The sequence below is a fragment of the Rhinatrema bivittatum genome, chromosome 1, assembly GCF_901001135.1.
Source record: "Rhinatrema bivittatum chromosome 1, aRhiBiv1.1, whole genome shotgun sequence".
Classification (NCBI taxonomy): Eukaryota; Metazoa; Chordata; class Amphibia; order Gymnophiona; family Rhinatrematidae; genus Rhinatrema; species Rhinatrema bivittatum.
Window position 1 is genome coordinate 348,140,004 of NC_042615.1, and position 21,396 is coordinate 348,161,399.

Consider the following 21,396-nt stretch of genomic DNA (forward strand, 5'->3'; position numbering starts at 1 on the left):
TCGGCCCTGAAGAGAATTCTTGGGAGCCCTCTCACAACATTCTCAACAAGAATCTTCTCCAGGAGTTTCATCATCAACACCCAGACCGGTAAAGGGGAGGCCTAGAAGGGGGGGGTACTGTTGCGCGTCCAGGCCATGTTGGTGCTGCGGTTGGGCCTGCTCACCTCGCACTGCCCTCCACCAGTTCTGGCCTTGCTGTAGCCGCCAGCTTCCGAGGTCCCCGATGCTCTCCCCAGGTGTCCTCGGCCTACTCCACGCCACAGGCCTCTCAGTGGAGCTCCCGTAGGGGCTCTGCATCTTCCATCTCCTCGGCCCCGCCTCTAGGTGCATACGCAGCCGATGTCTCTGCCTTTAAAGGGCCAAGTGAAGAAAACCTGGCTCAGACACATCCTGATGACATCACATAGCTCTAGTATAAGAGGTGAGGCTCTGTCCCCAGAACCTTGCCTTGGCAATCGGGTCGACACCTCAGTGTACTAGTTTGCCTGTTCCTTGTATCTGATCCTGCATTCCAGTGTCTCCTTGTTCCAACGTCTCCTTGTTCCAGAATCTCCTTATTCCAACGTCTCCTTGTTCCAGCATCTCCATGCTCCAGTCTTCCCGTGGTCCTCCGTATCTTCCAGAGTCTGTCCTGTTCCTGCTCCACGTTCCCTGGTAGTACCCTTTGGACTGATTCTTGGTACTGACCCGTGCTTGCCTGACTACAACTGACCACTGCCTGAACCTGACCTTTGCCTGCTTCTGACCACATTGACCGCTGCCTGGAACTGACCCTCGCTTGCCTTGACTACACTCAGACTGACCTTGGATTTGACACCTGCTTTAGCTGACCACTTCTGGTCAGATACCCTGGCTTTGACCCTTGTGCTTCACTCGGACACCCTCTTCTTGCCTTCTGTGACCATCAGATCAACCTGTTTGGACTCTGACCATGGCCTTCATCTGACCAGACCCATAGGTGCTGCCTGCTCCACCCAGAGAGCCTTCCTGAACTGCTACCTCCCAGAGGTCTCCAGAGTCTCCAGTTCAGGTCTGGTCCATCCTCTCTGCATCAGCCGCGCACCCTTACTCGTGGTGGGCACACCTCTCCGCTACCTCTCCGGGAGACCCTCTGAGGCCCACCTAAGTCCAGGCTGTCCGGGTACCCAAGGGCTCAACCTGGGGAAACCTCGGACTGTTATTGGCAAAGCTCCAGCTAGCTTCTGTCTCCTCGTGTGCTCCGCCTCCTGGTGGCAGGCGCTGTCTGGGTCCAACCAGAGGGCCGTACTAATCCTGCACCAGGCCAAGGGTCCACCTCCAGCGCAACACCAGGGTCTTGTGACTTGGATTGGCCACTGTTGGAAACAGGACACTGGTCTTGATGGACCCTTGTCTAACCCAATATGGCAAATCTTATGTTCTTATGTACAATTTCATTGAACCACTTCGGGAAATATGGATACTCTCCTTCCAAATACAAAAAAAATTAAGTGGTGAGATTATTCCCAATAGTGTATGTCAAATAAATTATGCAAGAAAGACAGAATGATAGGATTGCTATACACTCATATTACACACTGTTTAATGCAGAAAGAATTCACTTGATGATTCTTAGTGGTTAGTGCAGTTAGTATAGCTGTGTTTAAAAAAGGATTGGATAATGGTTTAGCAATGGTAACATGGAATAGACTTAGTTTTTGGGTGCTTGCCAGTTTCTTATGGCCTGGATTGGCCTCTGTTGGAAACAGGATGCTGGACTTGATGGACCCTTGGTCTGACCCAGTATGGCATTTTCTTATGTTCTTAGACTCCTTTAGCCAATCACTGAATCTCCATCCTTCTTACCTTTAAACCATTAATTTTATTTTTATACTTTTATTTACATGTAACAAAAATTTAAAATATCAAGCCTATAGAATAACTTTATAATATCCCTACAAGTGCTCATAACCTATTCTATCCCATAATCCTGAATTTATTCATATTATAAAATCCCATATTGTGTAATTCCAACAAGGGCCTTTTGTTTCACCTATAAGGCTTCTTCAGGGACTATTATCATTTTTACAATACAAACCAATACTTTACTCACTTATATCCACAAGAGATAAATCAAACAATAGGAAGTATATTACAAATACCCCACAGAATAAGACAGGCAATATTTATTTGATTTATACTATTAGGATTCATCTCACCACTTATTAATTTTGTATTTGGATAATTAGTAGTGGTGTTGAGTATTACTTACCATACTGTGCCTTCCCAAACATTTCTCACTCATTGCCTCACGATCCTTCTCCGCTTTCCTGATCTTAGTCATGGGGTTTTTTCCCCTTCTCATTGAATAGGTAAGACCCAGGGAGTCTCATTTCAAGTATCGGATAGAGATTCTTTGCAGAACACATCATCAATGTCCTGGTTATCTCCCCAATCGCTCTGCTCATCTGCACTCATGGAGACCTGTTCTAGATGTTTCCCTGCTGATTTCTGTAGTACCCCCGTGCTGAAACGGGGCAGACTGCTACAAGTTTGAGGCTCCTTTGGCCCCTCTCACACACACTCCAACCTAGGAAAGGAAAACTCCTGCCAAGTCTTCCCAGTTTTATACCTTCCTGGGACACATCTTCCACCAATTACGTAAACCCACAATCTTAAGGGGACCAACACACCAACCCTTATTCATAACATTAAGACATCATAGAGGCCCTCCCCACAATAAATGGCATCCTGTGGTCATTCAGAGGTACTGCACACTCAACAGTTAAAACTTTAAACAAATGAGAATCCTGGGGTCTTTCCCACCCAAAAAAATCTTATATCACTACAATAGAAAAAAGAGCACAAATGTGGGTTCTCCCCACAATTAGAAAATGTTTACAGTAGAAAAAAAAAGTATTTACAGTCTATCCAATGAGCTTTTCGATAGATACACTTTTTATCTTCCAGGTCTTTACTACCAGAACTTCTATGGGCAATATTTCAGTCCCTGACATCTCTAAAGACTCAAGATAATGATGCAGAAGTATTTCCCTAGTAACCCACACCCACTCCCCATCACTTTACTGGTACATCTCACATGCTTACCCAACCCTGGGATGGGCCTGGACTGTATCGCATCTTCCCTTTGCTAGGGATATATTTAAATAGTATTAATCTAAAAGTCTATGGGCCTTATAATCAGAATTTACAATATATGGTATATATCTCTTGAAATTTTTTCCTTTTCCTGATTTGTCAAAGTAAAGATAACAGGATATTGGATAAACATACTGGCCCAATATTCAGATGCCGGATAGCCGGATAAGTTGGACTTATCCGGCTATCTAGCACCACTGAATATCCGGTTATGTTGTGTGGCCGATAGATAGCCAGATAAGTGACTTATCCAGCTATCTGGCTAGTTGGCTAACTTAAAACGGGCAGTGGGTAGATCGAGGCGGTGTTACTGAGTAGCAATATTAAGACTTAGCCAGATAAGTTTTCTGACTAACTACCTGATTCACTAAGGCTTTTCTCCCATTCTGTATCTATGAGAAAATACCTTGATGATTCAGGCCCTTAGACCTGCTCAGTAGCAGGTCTAAACTTAGATACAATTTATCCAGCTAAATAGAAACTTCTACACGGATATTCAGCAGCATTGTCGTGCTGCTGAACATCCTTGTAACTTAGCCAGATAAGTGTTATCTGGTTAAGTTACTTAGCTATATAAGCTATGAATATCTACCCCACTATGTAATGTGGGGTAGATATATTTTTTAGCTGTTATGTTGGCCAGTATGGCATATAAACTAATATATATCCAAGTTAGGCATACTATATGTTTTTGATTTTATACTAATGGAAGGTTGCAATGTATATGAAATATTTAACAAAATTAGCACCAGAGTAAATTTCTGCCTTTAAATTGGTTTGAGCTAAAATTGGAAAGGTAGTCTAGAAATGCAAAAATAATAATCTGAGCAATGACTGAGTCAAAGTCAAGAAAAGATAAGAGCAAAAAAAAAAAAAAACAAACCAAAAACACTGCAGGTTAGTGTATGTTTTGTGTGTGTTTGTATGTAACTGGACGCATGATATGTATAACACCACAGCTGTAACAGAAATCCGGATATTACACCATGTAACCAGAGAGTAAGTATGTCTAACAACCTGTAATTAAGTCATGTCATGCAGCCAGATTCAACTTTGGAAAAAGAAATGCCTGGAGTAATTGCATTTAGTTCATCTTGTAGCATGCTCCCAATCATAACTGCTAATTCAATTGTACATTCATTCTGCCAGCTTGTTCCCATTAAGCGCACGTTTAATTACTTCAATAAAGGATTAATATGCAGCGCACAAAAGAAAAGGCCTTGCACCATGCCAAAGCACACAGCTGCCCCACCGTTTAGCGCAGAGATAAAGGAAGACTATCACCGGACAGCATAATCCTGTTACAAATACATCATTATTAGATGAACATTTGGGGCTTTTATTTTCATGCTTGTTAGTCAGCATTCAGGGCGCTTATATTTTCTCGGCAGCAGAAAGAGCTATAATGTGTGACTTGACAGTTCAGCCATTGTTGTCTCAATAACACTATCCACTGCCTCTCCCCCTCCCTCTCCACCCCTTCCTCGTCTTTCCCCCCTGATTACTCCCTTCCAGGCTTGTAAGGCTGCTCTTATCTCATCTTCAAGCCAGAGCATACAGCAGCAAGGTTACAACATCCTGAGATAAGGGACTTGGCTGCACATCATTCCTGACTATGCTGTGAACCACTGACAAGCAAGGCATCTATTAAAAAGGCAACAACAAAGCAGAGAGGGCCCCCCCCCCCCCAATCACCACCCCTTCCCTCATCCTGGCTTCCCCTCCCCCCTCCCCACCTCTGAAGACAGCCCATCAATTCTCCAGGATGTACACAATCATTATTGTTGGGGAAACAAAGGCCAGTGTCAATTGTGCAGTGTTATAAAGCAGTCCCTCAAATTAAAACCATGTTCCTAACTGCATCCGATGGCAGAAGCTATTTAGCAGTGATATTTTACGGAAAGGCAATGAAAAGCAATAACTGCTTTATTTAATGTATCTGTTCCATGCAGCTGCCCTGGATGGGCCTTAATAGAAGCTGTCGATCAATGTCAGGCCCTCTGAAATAACTGCAGCAGACTGCAATAAACACCAAGGAAAGATAACTAAAGCTACTGATCAGCCTCTTGTTACCTTCCTGTGCTCAGAGATTTGTCATATTGTTTGTACAGCTCATAATAGCTGGGGTTGATGATTATCATGTGAGTAAGAGTGGGTGGAAGGACATGGTTGGAGGGGGGGCGGGGAGGGGGGAGTTGGTGGCGGTGAGCCAGAGGAATTGAACAAGAAGCCCAGGAGATGAACAAATTGAAGAAACTTCAGTCACTCTAAGGAATCCAGCAAGTCGCATCTCTGGGAAATGTGCATTTGTTTAATCTCATGTTAGCTAGCTAACACTTCTATCTTGCATGGATCACATAAATTAGAATTATTAATTTGATACTTGTTATTTGAATAGCACCATGCACAATGACTATAGGAAGACTTGAGAGTACTAGGGAAAGAAAAAGGAGATTGCATGAATAGCATGGTAATATAGTAATGTAGTAGCCCTTAGCAGATAAGGACCATTTGGCCCACCTAGTCTGCTCAGTTGTGCCTGTGTATACTTCTCTAGCCCTGATCTTCACCTTTCTTGCCCTTAGCACTGCCCTTTGTGCTAAAGGAGATCTCTCAGCTCTCAAATTGTACACGTTTGTCCACCTGTGAGAGGCCACCCCTTATCATTTTTGTGTTAGCTTGGGAGCACAGCCAAATTGTCCTGCAACCTATCAGATCCCTTAAAATTATTGTATATTTAACCCCTGTGGGGGACAGTATGCTTAGACTGAGAGATGGGTCCTATCTACACCCAGTTCTCCACAGATAGCTTCTACTTCTGAGGGCCTGGGCTCCCTATAAGGAGAAGCATAGCTACAAGGCCCTTTTGCATTCTCCAAAGTATGCAGTCCTTTGCCCTGTCTCTGTAAACAGCACTAATAATCTCTACAGTCTAAAGCAGCAATGATCACTCCAAGAAGCAATATGGATTCCAACTTCTTTACTGAGAGTTGATAAATTGAATGAAGATTATTTGCAGTACTATCATGCCCCCTTTCACGCATGTATCTGCGCCCGAACTGAGATTTGTTGGAATTTTAAATTATGCATGCACCCTCCGGGCAGATGATTTAAAATATGCCTATCGCGCATAAGTATGCTCCTAATTTTAAGAGGTTACTCGAGGAAACCTGCTTCACATATCTTCCATTGAACTTTGTCAGCTTTAACGCACGTATGTCAGCGGATTTTAAAACATGCCCACACAAGGGATATTCCGAGTTTTTCCATTTAATCCACCAGTTTGCCCAGTTAATATTGAGATCTTCCAGACCCCTCTGATTCTTCATCCTGCTTGCCCTCCAGTTGACCTGTACCACTCACCCTGTCTGCAGGCTTGCTCCCCATCTGGAGCAGCGGTAAAGTTAAACGGATAACATTTGGTCCTGGTTGTAAAATATGGAGTTACACGAGAAAGTCATGGGCCCCCCCAAGAATAATCATGCGCTGCCCCTTTATTTTTGACGCGTGGACGGGTATATGCATGTGTACTTCACGGCTTTTTTTAAAATTGCGGTCTTCACACGTGGCCCACATATGCATGTATGTGGGCATTTTTGTGCGAGCAACACTTTTAAAGTGGACTTCTTAGGTTTTATCAATAGTTGATGAACAATAATGGAGGAAAAAGATTTATAAATTTGTGACTTCACTCTTCTAGAAAAGTCTCTAAATTTCTTTTAGAAGCCAATTCCTTAACACTTGACGTCTCTCTCCTTTCAATTACTCAAATTGCAGAAAGTGCAATCTTTCTTCCAATTCCCAAATTTGTCGCATTCCTCTCTCCACTACAGAATGGTTAGAGGTTTTTAGTCCCAAAGTCTGACCAGAACACAGCAAGTTCCAGTTCTCATACCTTTCCTAGAGTCTTCCTAAATGTTTTAGATCTCCTTCTGAAAGCACCAAATGGGTACTCGAGAGGAGGCATGTAACTCACTTGAGTCAATAGAAAAAACACTGTTCTGAAACAATACCTTCGGCTCCTTCCCTCTCCCAATGCACAAGAGTCCATTTCTTGCTGATGAAACCTCCACTCCTCAGGCAGTTCCCAGATGAAAGAGGCCTCTCCTCCCAGTAGATTGGAAACAGATTCCCTGGTACTCAGGGCACTCAGTTCCAAAAGGAAAACAAAATAGACTTTGACTCAAAAGGGAGAAAAACAAATCAGAGACAAGAAAAGTGGAAAAACTTCCTTGCCTCCAAACTAAGGAGACAGACATTGAAGACAGACAACTCAAAGTTGAAACTCCCCTGCATCGGGTCACTGACTGATCTATCCGCTGGAGGTGAGATAAAGAGCAGCAGAATCTTCCCTATGCTCTGATCCAAATCTTACACAGGGGTGCTCCAGTCTTCTGTGAAGGGGTAACAAGACTCTCACAGGGAAAGTCTCCAAAATTAGCTTAAAAGAGTGAAAGGCGATCAGAAACAGGTCAGTCTGAGCAGGTCAACCCAACAAGGGCAAAGCAAACAACTCTTCTGAAATAAGTTAGTCAAAATAAACAACAGAAGGCAGCAAACTCCTGTCCTCTTGAAACGTTAACCAAAAATTCATACCCTAAGATCTTGGCTGGGGGTGATAAGCTGCTAGAACCCACCATCTGAAGCACCCACATGGGGGAGAAAAATTCAGACCTCTCTTCATTAAATCTCTATGAACCTCACCAGCTACTTAGTATAATCCTACTGGTAAGGAAACCAGAAGTTCTTTACATATACCTGAGTACTTGCTAGGTTCTTGTGTCCTGGTTTGGCCACTGTTGGAAACAGGATGATGGGCTTGTGTTGCGCAGGAGGTGGACCCTTGGGCCGAGGTGGGAGTTGACGCTACCTGCAGGGCAAGCCCTACAGGTCCCCACCATCGGCAGGCGGAGCTGGCAGACTGATGGAGGCCAGCTGCAGCTTCGCCAATACCAGACCTCGTTCCCCGCAGGTTGAACCCTTGGTTACCTGGGCTGGCTGGACTTAGGTAGGCCACCGACTGAGGTCTTCTGAGGGACAATGAGGAGGTCATCCAGGGGTCAGCAGTGGTAGGTGTTGATGGTCTGATCTGGACAAGGCGGAGACTTGGAGATCTGGGTGCCAAAGGGAACCGAAGGCAGACAGGGGGCACCCAAGAAAGAACAGGCCGAAGCCTGAAAGGCCAAGTCCAGAGTGAATTGGAAAGGAACATCATTGAGCAGGCTGAAGTCAGGGCAGATGGCAGGCAAGGAAGAGTGGCAAGACAAGCGTGGGTCAAAACCAGAGGTCAGTGAGAGGATAGTCAGGCAAAGCAGGGGTCAAACCAGAAGGTAGTCCGTAGCGTAGGCAAAGCAATGGTCAGATCCAAGAGACAATCAGTACATAACAACATACAAACATAAGAAATTGCCATGCTGAGTTAGACCAAGGGTCCATCAAGCCCAGCATCTTGTTTCCAACAGAGGCCAAACCAGGCCACAAGAACCTGGCAATTACTCAAACACCAAGAAGATCCCATGCTACTGATGCAATTAATAGCAGTGGCTATTCCCTAAGTAAACTTGATTAATAGCAGTTAATGGACTTCTCCTCCAAGAACTTATCCAAACCTTTTTTGAACCCAGCTATACTAATTCCAAAGCTTAATTGTGCGTTGAGTGAAAAAGAATTTCTCCGATTAGTCTTAAATGTGCTACTTGCTAACTTTATGAAATGCCCCCTAGTCCTTCTATTCCGAAAGTGTAAATAACTGATTCACATCTACTCGTTCAAGACCTCTCTTGATCTTAAAGACCTCTATCATATCCCCCCTCAGCCGTCTCTTCTCCAAGCTGAACAGCCCTAACCTCTTCAGCCTTTCCTCATAGGGGAGCTGTTCCATCCCCTTTATCATTTAGGTTGCCCTTCTCTGTACCTTCTCCATCGCAACTATATCTTTTTTGAGATGCGGTGACCAGAATTGTACACAGTATTCAAGGTGCGGTCTCACCATGGAGCGATACAGAGGCATTATGACATTTTCCATTTTATTAACCATTCCCTTCCTAATAATTCCTAACATTCTGTTTGCTTTTTTGACTCCAGTGTAGCTATTCCCATCATTATGATTTGTCAGTGAATCAGGATGCTGCAATACTATCCTTTTTCAGAGCCCCATGCAGTCCTCATGACGATAAATGTAAAATATGTATGTTGGACAAGCAGCTGAAAATTAGTATCAAGGAAAGCAATCTGGCCATATTAAAAAGTTAACATCTTTCATTCCCCCCTAATTGTGAAACTCAAGACAAATTCTATTAGTGCAAAAATAAGAAAAACATGTACCAAAAGAAACAGAGATGGCTCCATCCAAGTTTGGTGATTTGTAATCAAAAAATCAAAATTGTTATACATGGGATTCCTCAGTTCAGGTCTTCATTACTGCCACAGCAAAAATCACAACATAACTGATGATGAGAAACGGTGACATGTTTCTGCTTCTAGGGTGCCATTTAATAAAACAGATAATTTTAAAATTAGCAAGATAAGTATATCTGGTTAACTTCAGCCCTGCTGGATATCAGGTCTAACTTATCTGGCTAATTTAGGCCTGGATTCACCATTCTATCGCAGAATGGTGAATCCTGAGAAAAGGGGAGGCAGGCGAAAGCCGGCAGCCTTCGTACCACCACGGTGTCTTCGCTGCTGGCTTTCGCACCAAATAGCACCACCGTGAAAGGTGGTGCTATTCAGCAAACTACTGGCAACGATAAGGTTACTAACCTTATTGCCGCCAGCGAAGACATCGCCGAGTCCGCCCCCTCGCCGCCCCGACTCCTTCCCTTGCCGCCCCGATTCCGCCCCCAGCAAGCTATCGCACGCGAAAAGGGACTTAGCTGGTTATGTGTGAATATCTGCTGTTCCCCATTACGCCGCCATCCGCCCACCACTTAGTCAGCCAACTACTTAGCCAAAAAAGTAGTTATCCAGATAAGTGGCATCCGCTAAAACTGGTCAGATATTCAACTGCTTATACTTAGCCGGATAAGTCCAAACTTACCCCTAGATTCATCAAAATGAGTTATTAACGCATTGATAATGCCCGCATTAAGAAAAAGGGGTGTGTTTAGGGAAATTTTAGAATTACTGCACTATGTGGTAACTTGCTGCTTTGCATTGGTATTATTGTGTGGTAAACTTAGCACACCCTGCACTAATCCTTATTTTTCACATCTTGCACTAAGGGGAGGGGGGAGAGAGAGAGAGAAAGAGCACACCTATCTACAAGGCCCTCATAGTAGTGAAGTATTTATATCTCTATAGGAGGGCCATCTAATAGGTTGAGGTGAGGTATTGATCTCACAAAGATGAAATTTCTACTATGTTCTCTCACCCTAGCCTGATGGACACCATCAAGCTAGGATGGAAATTTCATCTTTGTGAGACTTTCCTCACTCCAAATGACGCCAAATCTTCACCAAGGTGTACTGTGCTGTTCCTACAGCTCACTCTACATGTGAAACTGGCCCCTAAACCCTAAACCACTACCAACACCTCACCTCAACCTATTAGATGGCCCTGTTATAGAGATATAAATAGGTACACACAGTGAGGCCCTCCCCAGAGGTTCTCTCTCTCTCTCCCTCTCTTCTCCACGCCTTTTTCCTCTCTCCCCCCCCGAGGGGAGAAATGGGCAAAATGCAATTCAAAAAATGTATTGTGAATTGCGTTATGTCCATTTCAGGCATATCGCACAGCCTAACAAAAGGAAAAAGGCGTAGTTATTTCTGGCATTAAAACCATTATGCTATTGCACAGTGTGATATTGCCCCTCAATTATCTAAATCCTACCCAAACTCCTCACTGATCCTGCCTCTCCAAAAAATTTGCATTCGCACAATGCGTTATTGTTCATAACTAATACATTATCACATGCGTTAATGCCATAACGCATTTTGATGAATGACCCTATTAGCCGGCTAAGTGCCACAGGATATTAGGCCCAGATATTTTATTCCTGCCTAAGGCTGCCATAAAATTGGGTTTTAGCACTGCCATAGGTGCGCAACTCCCATTACTTCTCATAGGAGCAATTCTGGCTCTTTTAAAATATTTTTTTTCATTATGGGAAAAAGAGTAAAGCAAACTCAAATATATTATCTTACTTTATTCTATGAGGTTACACCATACAAATGTAAGAACCTCTCTATATTTTTAAAGACTTCATAAAATTTGCAGTTTGTCACCTGGTAGTTCTCAGGGACCTGAGATGGGCTCAAGGCTTTTTTTCCTATAAGGGGGAAACACTGTAGTGTTCTCCCAGGACAGGCTGGTTTATGTATTTATGTATTTATTTGTTTGTTTGTTTGCTTACTTATTTATTTATTATGAAAATTTATATTCCGCTAGCTCCAATCAAAATCTGTTTAATGCAGATTCCAAAACTACATCCATAAAATCATTACAAATAAACCATTAGTGCAATAGAAGACTCCTAAAGGCTGAACCATTAGTGCAATAGAAGACTCCTAAAGGCTGAATTCCTACAGATTTACTCTGAGTCTGCATAGCTCTCCAGGACTGAGAATGGGAACAACTTTGATACTGATTCACTTTTAATCGTCTGTATGAAGTGACTTGAATAGAAGATTTTTCTGTCTATTGTTTTGGATGGTGCGTAAAAAGATTATGGTTTTTGTTTGAAATTTGTGAATCTTTGTTTTAATTTGGAAGTGAAAAAAGAAAAGCTCCCTGGGAACCTCATAACCTTGTGAGGACTGTATTTTTTTTACATAGCAGAGATTCAAACTGTGATGTTCCCCAGTCTTAAGGTTTACAGAGTGTTGCATGTAAATGGCTATTATAAAATCAGCTGGGCCTCGGATTGCACAACCTGGTTTTGGGTGCATTTGTATTCACACAGGGAAGAGGCATTCAAAGGAGACAGAGTTGGAGTAGGATTGCGATGTACATGCATGTCTTGTGATTTTTAAATAGTGTGTGCATTGGATACCCCTATAAAAGATACGCCATGCTTGGAGCAGGTGTAACTTTGTGCAAGATTAATTTGCATGTATACTCAGCCAATTGGCTGTTAGCAATCCAGCAGTTAATGTAGAACCAAATAGTAGAATGACAGCCTTACCTGGATCAGCCAAGACGAAAGCAATCCTGCACCTAGTAATGGACAGTCCTAGTCACCAGGATGGTCGATAAACAAGACGGATTCAATGATGGTCCGAACCTGTCAGGGCGGCGGCAAGCCGGGTACTCCAGAGACGGTCCGAGATCGGGGCAGGCAGCAGGCAAGGCAAATCCAGAGGCAATCCGAGTTCAGCGCAGGCAGAAGACAAGGCACATCCAGGAACAGACCAAGTCCAAACGAGAAAGCAACGATCACCAAACGAAGCACAAGAACAAGCAAGCCTGTAGCCAAGGCAAAGGCTTAAGTGGAGCTGTCTGCTTAAGTATTGTTTTTTTCCCACAATAGACACCGAGAGCGCCTGGAGGAACGCTGACGTAAGGGGTGGGGCCCAGTTGAGTCGGCCCGTGTGGTGCGCCGCGGAGCGCGGCCCTGCTGGAAGTGGCCCCAATACTGTCGGATGATCGAGGACAAGACGGAAGTACGGATTCCTCTTCTAACATTGGCAGAGGATGTTTAAATACTCAATACGATGCACACTGTGACTTTACCGCCATGCTGGCTGTTTTAAAATTAATCCTCATTGAATCATAATCTAAATAACTGTTTCTTATCCTGGTCCTGGAACCTCACCTAACAGGGATTGTTTTCATGAATATGTACGAGACATGCTGGTATACACTGGGTCCCCAAGTCACCCTACTAATCAGTCAGGACTGAATGCACCCAAATTTGGGACTTAGATAAAATTTCTGACGCAAAGATATTTGATGACTTTGGTGAATGAAAATAATTAAATCCTATGTTTAAAAATATGGCTCAGATGCTCTGCAAAGCCTGTAAAAGTTAATAAACCACCATCCCCACCCCCCTTACTTGTATTTTAAGGTTGTCCCTTCCCCTTGGAATCACTTACTACATTTTCAACTTCATTACAATATGCATTACCCTCATTATCCCTCATTCCATTATGTAGAGTTGCTCTCTTGATGTTACTACCATCTGGAATTAGGCAGAGGGAGCACATTGAATATGCTTATGTTGTGATTTCAGGTTGAGCTAAGGGCAAAAAGCCAAAACCACTTGTTCACATTTCAGTCACCTTGCTGTTTCATTTAAACATGGTCAAAAGTACTTACACAGCCAAACTCCACAGCAGTCAGTGAGGAAAAAGAAAAACTGAAGAGATGAATTTGTCACGCCTGTTAGAAAAAAAAAACACTGTCATAAGCAGAAGAAAATTAAAGAGAACAGTACACAAGTGTTGGGGCCATGCTCATTTATATGCAGGAGTGTAATAGCTGGAAAATAAAATGATTCACCCCATTGTGTCCTATCCTCATTATGAACAGCACTGCACAGCTAAGAGAAACCATCCCTTTGCTAATAATATTTCATTTCTTTGAAGTTTCGTTTCTCCTTCTAGCCCCTCTTGGGATAGGATGGCATAGCAGCATGGAAATGTACTATGCAGTGCAATCTAGCACAAGAAGGATAGGTGGTGGGAAAGGAGACATCGCCTTCACGTAAGACAGACGTGCTCAGCATGGATCAATGATCTGAAAGGCATATAGAGGTAGAAACTATAGCAGCGGCCAGGGAGTCTGGGCAGGGAAATAGAAAGCCCCACTGAACAGCTGCCACTTAGCCGGATAACTAACTAGCCAGCTAAGTGGTGAGTGGGACCAGAGCATTCCAGGGAGGAGCAGACTTAGCCGGATAACTTATCCGGCTAAGTCTGGTTAGGTCATTGAGCTGGGTGGCTGGGTATATTCAGCGTTGCGGCCAGGCTGCTGAGTATACAGACTAAGGGGGTCCCTTCTCGCGTGCGATAGCATGCTGAGGGCGGAGTCGGGGCAGAATCGAGTTGGCAAGGGGAGGAGTCGGGGCAGCGAGGGGAGGAGTCGGGGCGGTAAGGGGGCGGACTCGGCGATGTCTTCGGCCCCCAATCAGGTTACTAACCTTATCGCCGCCAGTAGCATGCTGTTGCGTCCATCGGTCTCAGACGGCTTCGACCTCTGTGCCTCACCTTTCTCTCTGCTCGCCCTGCTAGCCTTGGGAAGATGGCTACCGCCGCATCTGCATGCCGCTCTCTCTGGTGTCCCCGGAACGGCAATGGCAAGGAAATCTGCCATGTTTCTCCTGAGGGCCTCCCAGGGTGCGTGTGTGCACGCCACCCACGTCTTTATCCACATCATGGTGGGAACCTTGGGGGTGGCCTCCCCGAGTGACGTCACGCCATCCGGGTATTTAGCCTGCCCTTCGTTTGCTAACAATTCGAGTTAGCAAGGATTGGACTTGTCTGGTCTAAGCTACTCTGCCGATTCCTTGCTGCAGCTGGAAGCTCTCTCTGCCTTTCGGGGTAATTCTCTAACCTGTGTACCTGCTCCTCGTGGGCCCTTTACTTTCTTTCAGGTGCCTATCAGGGATCAGGTACTCGCTCCTCCAGGGCCTGCTCTCCCTGCCTCGGTGCCTGTATTCAACTACTTCTGCCTGCTGGGATCTCCATCTATGCAGCTACCAACTTAGTGAGTAATCTAACATTGTCAGTCTGTCTCATCTACAGATCAGCACTGGGAACCTGCATCCTGCACTCCCTATACTATCATTGCGAGATGGGTCTCTTCTGCCGAGGGCCCTGGACTGCTACCTCTTGATCACCTCACTACTGCCACCTCTAGTGGTATCAATCTACAGTATAATAAAAGACAAATCTCTGTGTTTGCATGTCTAGAGTCTAGCCTAGTACTGGCCATATATGCGTAAGTGCTGGTCCCAGAATGCCCCTAGACTGCCTCTTCTTTACATACGTATATGTGCGTGCGAAGGTGAAAATGCACACTTATTTTTGGCCTTTATAAAATATGGATTACGTGAGTAGACACTACTTAATGCATGTATATGCTAACTTTTATGCACGTAATGTTTTGAAAATTCACCTGTAAGATGTCATTGATCAGCCCAAGAGGCCATTCTTTGATCATCGAGCTACTGGTGCATCTCTTACCCGCTGTGCTGCTTTTGCAGAAAGTGTTACTGAGCTCAGCCAGAGAGAGCTAATGCACTTATGGCATTAATATGCCATTATCATTCAGATAGATTTTGTTTAACTTTAAAAAATGAAATTAAACATTCTCTAATAAACCATTTTTCCAATAAAATAAACCCAAGCTTCAGTTTCCTTTCCAACCTAAGATGGCCACATATTATTGAGCTGAAATGTAGGCTATTCATTTTAAGTTTCCTCGGCACCCAAGAACTATATCTTCCTTTAAAGCTGGATTCAGTATACCAAGTGGGGATGAACTGCTTGGTACATGTAACAACTTCTTTTAATCAGCTATCTCTTCCACTCTGTTTGCACCCCAGTGTCCTTTGTCCTTCCTAAGGGATGTTTAAATTTGTTCTGACTTATCCACCAATGCAATTCCTCTGCATTTAATTTTGCAGTTTTAATGAGGATAACTAATTTGGTTTCTGTTGCTAATGTTGCCATGTTTGCCTGTCTTTGTGTGTCTTACTTTTGTGTATTTGCTATAGTTAATGTCAGTGTGAGGGAGTCTATAGGAAACTCCCTCAGACTACCTTAAGGGACCAAGCACGCCTGGTTTTCCTTAAGATCCAGGTCCACAAAGAATCCTGGGTGAAGAGAGGAGCCCCTCACTAGAGTACAGGAACTCAGGGCTTAGAAGGGTTAAACAGGCCCCATCAAGCAGGCAGGAAGCAACTCTATGTGAAAACTTGCTAAGTTTGATGACTTTGTGCTACCTGAACTTTAAGGTGAGCTGCATTATTTGTTTGTTTTGCTTTGCACTTTGTTTTTCACTGTAAATAAATTGCACAAAAAAGGAAACAGTCAGAATCTGCTTCCTTATTCCTTTTGGCTGTTTCCAAGCCCCTATCATCCAGTTACCACAGTCAGGCACTGGATTAAAGAGCTCCAGAAATATCCTTTTAATAATACTGTCCAGAACTATGCATATTGGGGGCAATTCTGAATAGCCTGCAGTAATGCCAATGCGAGCGCACACTTTTAGCAGGCGTACATTGTGGACTATTTTATAATGGAACCCACCCAGGTCAATTTTCTTTGGAAATTGCTTACAATGTACAATTGCTAAAAACACCCGCATACATTTATGGCTCCTATTTGTGCAGATGACTTACCAGGGGTAAAACAGCCTGTGTTTATTTTAAAATCAAATGTTCATGAACTGTTTTATTCCCTTGGCTTAAGTAGACCCCCCACGCAGGTACTTTTTACTGCAAATATATGATGTGAAATTTTCAGCCAGGCCCATCTACCCATGCAAATATCTGTTTATCTGGATAAATGGCTTTGAAAATTATCCTGTTTAAGATCACAAGGATCATTTATTATAAGTTAGAATAATAATGTTTTCATACTGAATCACTGAGATCTCCAGCATGTGTTGCGACCTGGCCGATTCTTTCAGGTCATTGGTAGTATGACCCAATCTCAGGATTAACGCCTAGATGGTTTCACTGATCATTGAGCTTTATTCACAATTCACAAGCTTGACCATTACTCTTTCTAACTTGGAAATTAACCAGGCTGATATGTATTTGAGGGCATTGTCATATGTCAACTGATATGTTCCAAATTCTATCATATCCAAAACCACTTGAAATGCCTTAGGGTGATCCAAATATAATCTCCATTAAATTACTTCCATCCACATACTGTCATCTTGTTAAAAAAAAAAATGCAATCAGATTTCCTTGACATGACCTATTGTGAGTTAATCCAGGAGTTTGGAAGGACAGCACAATTTTCTAAGGCATCTCTCCCTCTGACATTTATATGAAGATTTGAGTCACTGACTCTGATTCGGGCATTTTTGACACAACTTTTCATCCTAGGCCACTGTAAATAAAATGTGTATCAAATGCAAAACCAGATGCAGAAAGGCCACAGCGGGGGGGATACCAAAAGGAATTTCCAGAGCTTATAGCTCAAGATCAGTCTAAAAATATGTCTTTAAATATACTAACCAAATTTTTAACTTGTAAATCAATATTTGTGACTGAAAGCCCCACAAACAATTGTTTTGCTTTGATGCCACATTTACTTGAGGTATGATTAGAGTGTAATGAGTTATAAATGCAGCAAATGGACGTGTAAACCATGCAAATGAAGTCTTGTTATGGGGGGGGGGGGGGGGGGTTTGAACCAGCAGTTTCCTGATGATCAGTTGGAACCGTCATCTGTTGGGTTATGGCACCGTAAACCATAAACAATGCAGGAATGTTTCCCTGTTCTCTATCTCACCCCTTCCCTTCCACAAACCTCGTTTAGTTCATTCATTACAGCAGCAGTCTTCAGCTAGAATCCTTGCACCAGGGCTCCTTCCAGAAACTTGCAATCATGAGCCCTGCAGACCGCTGTCCTTTGAATAGATCATTCTTACTTGCAAGAGTGCAATGCTATCTTAACCTATCTTGAGGGTCCCCCTCCAAAGCTGACAAGATCAAGAAGTAAATAGTGCCCCTCTCCAACTAGACTGAAGAAAAGGGGTGGTCCCTCTCTGATGAGAAACAAGGAACAGGGTAAAAGGGGGTCCCCCTCTGATGAAAAGATCGAAAAAGGAGGAGAAGTGGTTTCATACCAACACCTGCAATAGTGAGGAGCGGAGACAGGGTTATGTGGGTCCCCCTACAGATTCAAGGCCCTGAAACCCCATGCCTTAAGATGACCATGTAAAAGTGAGAAATATTTGTTAGCCCACATAGTTCAGAACTGTAAGTAATACTGAAGAGAAACTGTGTTGACTAGCTCCTTCTTAACATCTTTACAATGTGGCAGATGCTTATTATCGTTTATTTATTTATTGGCATTTCATATTCCACTTTTTTTTATCATGAATGGCCTCAAAGCAGGCATTTAAAGTACGTTACAATAGTATTAGATCAAAAAACAATACTGGTTGAGGATCTATATATTTAAAGACTGATTCATAATTCGGTTATTTTGTTGTTGCTGTAGAAACTTCTGTAGTAACGAGGTTGTTGGACAGGAAATCTCTGTTTGGAATGCTTAGCTAAAAAGCCATGCTTTAGCTTTTTTCCTGAAGCTGAGATAGCTAGACTGCAAGCTTAGGGATAAAGGAAGTATGTTCCAAATCCTTGGTGCAGGACAGTCTAGTAGAGGCCAGAGGTGGGGTGGAAAGTAAAGCCAGTTGGGAAGATCTCTCTTGGGGGCATAAGGAAGAAGGACTTGAGAGAGATATTCTGGGACCTATTTGTTCATGCAGTGGAAGACGAAGCAATGTTTTGAATTTGATCCTGCTATTTGTAGCCAGCGTAGCCAAGATAGAATAGATATAATAAGAATAGATATAACAAGATAGAATAGCTTTTATGTGGTCAGCTGCTTTTGCTCTTACTAAAATTGTTGCTGCTGTATTATGTAGGAGCTGGAGGCGTTTTGAATTGTATAGGAAGATACCAATGAATAAAAAACTGCAGTATTCTACTGTTGATTAGTGTGTGGATTACTATAGCCAGATTTTCTAGATAGTTCCATAATTGGTGGATCTGACAAAGGTGCATAAATGAGGTTTTTACTGCTTTGGAGATATGTTTCCATACTGAGGTTTTGGTCAAGTAGGTCCCCTCAGCGTCATACTGATTCTTTGGGATGTTCCAACATGTCTAACAGGTAGGGCGGTGACTGTAAGGGATGACGGTAGTGGTTAATCCAGAGAAGTTCCAATTTAGAGGGTTCTGTTTGAGTTTCTGATTGCTGAGCCATTGGGCCACTGATGTAAGACGATTAGTGAGATTTAAAATAGAGGGTGACTGGTCGACTTCGATTTGATGCAGAGCTGAATGTCATCGCCAAAATGAAGGCACTCAATGTTACATAAAACATAAGTGCATAAGGCTTGCCATACTGGGTCAGACCAAAAGTCCATTAAGCCCAGTATCCTGTTTCTAACAGTGGCTAAGCCAGGTCACAAGGGATAGATAGATTCCAAGCTGCTTATTCCAAGAATAAGCAGTGGATACTCTTGGGGGAATTCTGCACAAAAAAACTTAAAATTCTGCCCACAAAAACTTAAAATTCTGCACACAAAAACAAAATTCTACAAAATTCTGCAAACTTTATATTGGTCAAAATAACACAATTTACACGACAGTCTTTAAGTAATTACATTTTAAATTAATACAGAAAAAAGTTATTACTTAGAGATGCAGAATTTTAAATATTTTGAGCAGAATTTCCCTAGAAATTCACTGTAAGAGTGTCCCTTCCACTCGCTCTCCCTACTCCCCTGGTCACTTTGCCCTCTCAGGCCCCAACTCTTCCACCTACCAGTATCTCTCCCCTCCACCTCTAGGCTCAACCCCTTCCACTCTATCGCCAGTCCCAGAGTTTGACCCCATTCTCAGTACTGCCCCTCACACAGGCTCTCTCTGTCCTTCCTTCTCTCACATACATGCTCCCTCTCTCTAGTACATATACACACACCCTCATATAGGCTCCCTCACTCTCTCGCACACACACATCCCCTCATGCAGACTCCCTCTCTCTTGCATACACACCCACACAAGCTCCCTTTCTCTCTCACATATACACATACCTATGTCTCTCTCTCATGCACCCCTTCACACAGGCTCTGTCTCACACATACACAATCCATTTACACAGGCTAGCACCCTCACATACACACAATCCCTTTTTCATATACACGAGCTCCCAATCTCTCACACACACACACACACACACACACTCCTTCACAATCTCCTCATATAGGCTCCCTCTCTCTGGCACCCACACTCAAGCATCCCCTCCCACTCTCTCACCTCCCATGCTCTCTCACACACTCTCCTGCTCACTCCCCTGCTCTCTCACCCCCCCTGCTTTCTCTCACCCTCACTTCCCCTCCCCTCTCTCACACCCCTCTCCCTGCCTCTCTCAGTACCATCTCTCTCATACCCCCTCCCCTCTCTCACAGCCCCCCTCCTCCACACCTCCTCCCCTCTCCTTTCTCACAACCCCTCTCCGTTTCCTCTCACACACACACACACATTCACGCTCACCAGGGCCTTCATCTTCACTGCGATCGGCGTGCCGGGGCCTTCGTCTTCGCCGCAAGCAGAGCGGGTTCCACGGCACACAGGGGCCTTCATCTTCACCGTGAACTGCATGCCAGGGCCTTAATCTTTGCGTGCTCCATTCACAGCGTGCCGGAGTCTCCTCTTCCATGTTCTGCACAGAATTTGGCAATTCTGTACAGAAAATGGAAATTCTGCGCAGGGGGGAATTCTGCATAAATTTTGCGTTCTGCACTAGTGCAGAATTCCCCCAGGACTAAACTCTACCTTAATAATTGTTAATGGACTTTTCTTCCAGGAACTTGTCCAAACCTTTTTTTAAACGCAGCTATACTAATAGCTTTCACCACATACTCTGCAACTAATTCCAGCGCTTAATTATACATTGAGTAAAAAAATATTTTCTCTTATTAATTTTAAAAGTATTACCCAGTAACTTCATTGTATGTCCTTTGATCTTTGTACTTTTTGAAAGAGTAAACAACTGATTAATGCTTACTCGTTCCATTCCACTCATGATTTTATAGATCTCTATCATATTTGTCCTCAGCCATCTCTTCTCCAAGCTGAAGAAACCGAATCTCTTTAGCCTTTCTTCATAGGGAATTGTTCCTTCCCCTTTATCATCTTTGTTGCCCTTCTCTGTACTTTTTCTAATTCTGCTATATCTTTCTTGAGATTTGGTGACAAGAACTGAACACAATACTCAAGATGAGGTCGCATCATGGAACAATACAGAGGCATTATGGTATTCTCTGTTTTATTCTTCATTCCTTTCCTAAAATTCCCTTCTTCCCATCCTCTTCTACAGTTCATACTTTCAATAATCATGAGACTCAATGCTATTCCAATCATATATAATAGCAGGAGAAACACATTAAATAAAAAAAAGTAGCACCTTTTGGACCTCAAACTCAACAAAAAAGGCTCATACCAATCATGCTCTCTCCTCTAAACCAACTCCTTGGCCTCACCTTATTTTCAGTAACCCTACTGAACGCTCAATCCGTAATGAAAAAAACCCACCTACTCTATGACTATCTTGTTGAAGAGCAACCAGATTTATGTGCCATCAC

At 43.4% G+C, this 21,396-nt stretch overlaps 1 long non-coding RNA gene across 1 annotated transcript in view; it reads right to left on the bottom strand.

Moving 5' to 3' along the window:
* The window catches only part of LOC115080767, a 37,160-nt gene extending 23,718 nt beyond the window's left edge, over positions 1 to 13,442 (bottom strand). Inside the window, exon 1 of the long non-coding RNA XR_003853650.1 lies at positions 13,378 to 13,442. This is a non-coding gene — a long non-coding RNA (uncharacterized LOC115080767). The remainder of the gene's footprint in view (positions 1 to 13,377) is intronic.
* Between the last annotated feature and the right edge of the window lie 7,954 nt (positions 13,443 to 21,396).